Below are 6,159 nucleotides of genomic sequence, written 5' to 3'. Positions count from 1 at the left end.
GAAGGAGGCATCTCTTTGCATCTTTCATCTTTGTACATTACTCTGATTGTTGTTGTTCTTGTTGTTTAGCCTTAAGCTAGCCTTGACAAAGCTGATGCGAGCTCAAAGATCTTACAGCTGTAACCATCTTAATTATTTCCCCTATAAACAGATGGGTGCATAGCCAAGTGGTTAGGCTGTTGCACTCACAATCAGTAGGTTGTGGGTTCAATTCCCTGACTAGATGGCATGTTTTGTTCTTGAGTAAAACACTTCATTTCTCATTGCTCCAGTCATCAATCTTCATCCAGGGGAGATTGTTGGCCTGCTCACCTACCCAGTGGGGTGGCATCATTTGAAGGCTAAAACAATGCAAAAGGGTATTGTGACCAGTGATGTGTAACAATATCTGATAGCCTGGTCAGTCACGTGACGTGATAAACAGATATACTGTATCCAGTCTGCCCTATCCTTTACTTAGGTAGTAGGGTATACTTTGAGGAAGAAATAGTTGCTAATTCTTACTGGTCAAATATCTGCATGTAGATGTCTATTCATTGGCTTGACTCCATTGTTGTTGTGGTCATGCTTGTTGTTGTGGTTTAACTTCCAGTTCAACCCTGATGAAGTAGACTTATGAATGAAATTTTACTGAATCAGCTGCAGCTATCTCATCCACACCTAGAACTACATTTTGTAATGTAACCTTCCTTTTTTAAGGACAGTAAAGTGTAATTTGATGGATTTAGGTTGCTATTTCATGTATGAGTCCTTATTCAGTATCAATGCCCTATTCCATGAGTAAGGGACCACGTTCCATTCATATGTTTCATTTTTCCTTTTATTTTTCTTTTGGCATGGTTTCCACAGCTTGGTACCCTTCCCTTTGCCAACCACTTCATAAAATGTAGTGGGTGTTTTCACATGTAACCAGCACTAGTGAGGTCACTGAGTATGTAGACCTCATTTCAAGTAAGTTGAAAGACCATGTGATATACAATAGTGGAGACTATTCTTCCTCCCATTTCATCAGTTCTGACAATTTCCTCATTTATAGTTATCAGGGTAGGGTGAAGCGTTCCAGCCCTGTAGGGTAATTCACCTGAGAGAATGCCACTCCAGTGTAAAACCTACAACTTTCTGGTCACCACAACTGTCAGCTGTCTTAGCGTTCTGATCCACTGTGCTCAGACCTCCAAGCCTGAAGAACAGGATTGGGTCACACAGACTGACTCTCACTTTAAAACTGCTCATTGCAGACAAAGAAAATCCATGCAGCAATGTGGAAGTAATGAAAATCATAGGTACTGGATGGTACTGGCAGTTGCAGCTTCAAATTTGTAGGTGGCTGCTCTTCTTCATGATCCTCAGACACAAAGAACTGACATTGATTATCATTATTTATACATAGTTTACAGTGACAATGCATGGCCTAGTTGTTGCTGTTTTGGACTCACGATCTTATGGCCATAGGTTCAATTTCTGAACCAGGCAGCACTGTTTGTCCTTGAGCAAGGTACTTTATTTCACATTACTTTAATATCTTCAGCTGAAATTGAGTACCACCTGACTACTGGTAGAATTCTCAATCCCTCTATCGTTCCATCTGTCACATCCTTGATGTTATGTTGGGTCCAAGCTGGGAGGGATAAGAGGTGTCTATGCTTGCTTGCAACTACATAAACACCTAAATCATTTAGTGAAAGTATGATACATGCTACCAGCTGAAACTCAATTGCAAATGATGGCTACGGTTGGTTGGTTTATTGCTGGATTTAGTGTAGCAGACCCAAAGACTTAGCTACATTTATTATCAGTGCAACTTTGAGTGGTGGTGGTCAGTAGGAGTTGTGAGGAATACCTCCATCCTGTTACTCTCTGAGTAAGACAACTGTGTCTTCATTTATCGAGAGATAAATTGTGTCATGATGTTGTCATTGAATTGGATCTCTTTAATCTAGTTAGTCTTTCATCTAATTAGTAAAGGACCATGACTCAAGAGATTATTATTGTTGCTGATCAGATCTACCTATTTTTTTTTTATTGTGGTACAGAGTGGGTGATAATGCAGGTAAAGTAAGGTAAAGTTTACCTTATTGAGTCATACTGACTTATAAAGGCCAGTTTCCTGGATTCATATTGTATGAATTCCCCACCTGGACAGGACACCAGTCCGTCACAGGGTTACTCATTTTTGATAAAGAAGATTATCTTGATGAAATAAAGCAGACACTGAGCCTTGTTGCAGTTACTGCATCGTGTTTCTTGAAAAAAAGAAACTGTGTTATTCATTGGTGAAACGTACATTTGTATCATAATGTGGTCATATTTCATGTTTCTTTCAACAATCCTTAGCTAACTTAATCTTTTATATCAAAGATTTAGACTATTATATAAGAGACTTTTATAATAGTTTTCTGTTATAATTTTATGCATATCCAGGGTGCTTTATAAAAATATAAATTCACCCCTGTGCTTTATTTTCATTGACTTCCAGAAAGATCAAAGGCAAACTTGGAGATATTTGAGCTTAATGCAATGGGTCAAAACTAGATTCTGCTGAAAGGCCTTTTTGTTCAATACTCAAGTATCATCCATCAACGAACAAACGTCTATGATAACATCAAGAAGGCCGATACCAATGAATTACAGTATTTTCCTCAAAGACACAGGCAGCCTTAAGCTTACCTTATCTATATTTTTGAGAGTGAGAAAAGTAACAAGGAGAGAGAATGAAGAATAGAGAAAGAGAGAGAGAGAGAGAGAGAGAGAGAGAGAGAGAGAGAGAGAGAGAGAGAGAGAGAGAGAGAGAGAGAGAGAGAGAGAGAGAGAGACAGAGAGAGAGAGAGAGAGATTGAAAGAAAGAGCTGTGTGGTTAGACTTATAGCTGACCAAGTCAGTAGAGCATTGAGCTCTGGCTGAATGTTCAATGGCTTGTGTCCTGTCACTGGCACTGAACTGTGTCAATAGCTAAGACTTATACTGTTCTAGTCCACCATGCTGTAAAATGATATCATGTACAAGTACAGCTGTTCTTACTGCAAACAGTGACACCACTGAGTAGTGAGTACATTAAGTCTCAGTCTTGCCTCTGATAGTTCTGAGCCATTATAGTCCATGTTGGTCTGTTGGAGCGATAAGGACTGATAACTTGCAAAGTAACTTTATAATGAAGAAGAGTTGCACAGCAGTGATCTCACTCTCTTATCCGTGACCATCTTCAATCCAGTAGTAAAGACTAGGTCAAGATGACTGGGGCAGAAACAGATGCAGGTAAAAGTTAAATTCTTGAATCATGCCAGCTCATAAGGGCCAGTTGCCCAGTTTCATGGTGTAGGAATTCTCCACCTGGATGGAACACCAATTCATCGCAGGATTACTCATTTTTGCCAGCTGAGTGGACTGGAGCAATGTGAAATGAAGTGTTTTGTTCAAGAACACAACACGTTGCCCAGTCCAGGAACTGAAACCACAATCTTATGATCATGAGTCCAACACCCTAACCACTAAGCCAAGTACCTCCACACTGATGCAGGAGATGAGACCAAAATGCCTTACTTGTCTCATCTTGCTCTCAATACTCCTCAATGCATTGCTGCAGCTACCTTCCCTTCCATTGAACCATGCAAGTTTCTTCCACAGTGTTTGCCAGATTTGCTTTTCACATGCATAGGTAGATAAGCCATAATATGCAAATTAGCCCATAGTTGGGACCCTGGCAGAATTTACTACTTCAGGTTAGAGCAGATCTTGAAACAAGACTGGTTAAGGGCTGGTTCCACACTTCTCAAAACTCTGGAACTCCCAAGCCAGGGTTCCACTACTGGATTCAGTTTAAAGTCCTACTCAGAATGACTATCATAGTTGAGCATACATCACAGATATATTTTGAAGTATTCCTGCCATGTCATTATTGTAAGTAAATGATCCCAATGTGAATGATGGGAACGACATGTATTCTCATTGTTGCTGTTGGCCATGTTTCACAAAGTGTGACTGAAGAGAGACAGCCTTGCAATGTGATGACAATAATCGCATAAGATGGAAACAAAGAGACAAAACTGAATGACAGAAGCAAATTAGCAAATTAAAATATAATAAATTCAACTGAATTGGAATATAATTAAAATTGAAATTAAAATTAAAATTAAATGCACTTTGAAATTAGATTGAAAACTTTAGCAAATTTAAATATAAAATAAATTCAATTCAAATACAATTCAAATTAAATTAAAATGCAGTTTAAATGAAATTAAAAATGAAAATGCAATTTATTTAAACTAAATGGAAAGACGATTAAAAGTTAACTGAAACTGAAAACACAATTCAAAGAACAATGAAATATAATTTTGAGTAAATCAAAACACAATTTAACATACATTGAAATATAATTTAAAGTAAATTAAAATGCAATTTGAAATTATTTAAAATACAATTTAAAGCAAATTAAAATATAATACAAAGTATATTGAAATACATTTTAAAGCAAGTTAAAATACAAAGTAAGTACTGTTGACATAATGTTCAAGCAAAGTAAAAGGCAATGTAAATGATATTTGAAAGTTCAAAATTTAAAGCAAAAGGAAAATCTTTTAAAATTCTAGTCTAATCTACTTTAAAAATAGAGTACATTAGAGTTTAAATAAAATCAAAATATTAATCTTAAAAGAATTATGTGTCCTTTCTTCTACAATTCACACCCACTTTTGATTGGGTTTTATTGAATCCATTATTTTTAGAGTTATTTATCTGTTACTATCTGTAACTGAACACTCAGCTTTGATGTTGGTGGGGAACCTGTTTGTCAGTCAGTCAGACTGAAGCAAAATAGAGTTAAGTTTCTTACTTGGAAACATAAAACAATGGCTGTAAAAGTAAATATTTAACACACAACCTTGAACTCTAAAGTTTAACATATTATTCTTAATCTCACATTCATTGTAAAAATTGAAAAAAGAAGAAATATAAACATTTAAATTATGCAAAAAAAGAAAATTGAATCAAAATACATTAAAAAAATGAAATCATATAAATATCTGTTTTATTGATTTCTCCAAAATATAGCATCTTAAGGATCAATCATATATTTTCTTCAAAATCTGAACCAATGTTGCTATGAACTTCATGTGACTTGCAGTAAAAATCTTCCCACAATATTTCTCTATCATATCAGAAGCAGAGATTAAAATATGAAGCTCTCATCAGTAACACATAATAATCCATGCAAGGAGTTGATCTTTAACCCTTACTAATTCCGGCTTTCTTGAATCACTTCATAAAAGTTCCCTTGGCTAGCTTGCTTCCCAACCACATGGTTCTGGGTTCAGCCCCATTGCACAGGACCTTGGGTAATTGTCTTCTATTAAAGCCTCGTGAGTGGATTTGGTAGCCAGAAACTTAAGAAAGCCTGTTGTATATATTATATATATCTATGTGTGTTTGTGTGTGTGTCCCTAAATGTGTTATAACGTAAGGTTGAACATATTTATGAGTTCAAGGTTTATGGTGAGTACACATACTGATATTGCATGATTGCATTCATAAATAATCTTATTAGACTTTGATACTAAATCCATGGTTTCTAGTTTTGGAGATTCTGTGGCATATCTCCGTTTCACCTATTCTACCTCTGTTTATTCTCTCTACGTTATAGAAATCCTCCTCCCTTTCCCTACTTTGCATTTCTTCTGTTCCTCCCTCATACGCTGCTTATATCCTCCTACCCCTACTTTTTGCACTTATTCCCCCTCCTCTCTCCCTTCAACCTTTGAATCTCTCACCCTACAATATCAACTGCTTTTGCTAATTTTCTCTTGATGAAGGGAGCCAGTCTTATAATAATATCACTATAGGCGCAGGAGTGGCTGTGTGGTAAGTAGCTTGCTTACCAACTACATGGTTCCGAGTTCAGTCCCGCTGTGTGGCACCTTGGGTAAGTGTCTTCTACTATAGCCTCGGGCCGACCAAAGCCTTGTGAGTGGATTTGGTAGACGGAAACTGAAAGAAGCCCGTCGTATATATGTATATGTATATATATATATATATATGTGTGTTGTTCGTGTGTCTGTGTTTGTCCCCCCAACATCGCTTGACAACCGATGCTGGTGTGTTTACGTCCCCGTAACTTAGCGGTTTGACAAAAGAGACCGATAGAATAAGTACTAGGCTTACAAAGAATAA

The 6,159-nt window shown here is 36.9% G+C and overlaps 1 protein-coding gene across 3 annotated transcripts in view; it reads right to left on the bottom strand.

The window, feature by feature from the left end:
- The window catches only part of LOC106870182 (rho GTPase-activating protein 100F), a 124,523-nt gene that overhangs the window by 25,880 nt on the left and 92,484 nt on the right, over positions 1 to 6,159 (bottom strand). The window lies entirely within an intron of this gene.

This window comes from Octopus bimaculoides, chromosome 10 (assembly GCF_001194135.2).
Source record: "Octopus bimaculoides isolate UCB-OBI-ISO-001 chromosome 10, ASM119413v2, whole genome shotgun sequence".
Lineage (NCBI taxonomy): Eukaryota > Metazoa > Mollusca > Cephalopoda > Octopoda > Octopodidae > Octopus > Octopus bimaculoides.
Note: the sequence above shows the minus strand (reverse complement) of the source record. Positions and strands in the feature narration are given on the sequence as shown.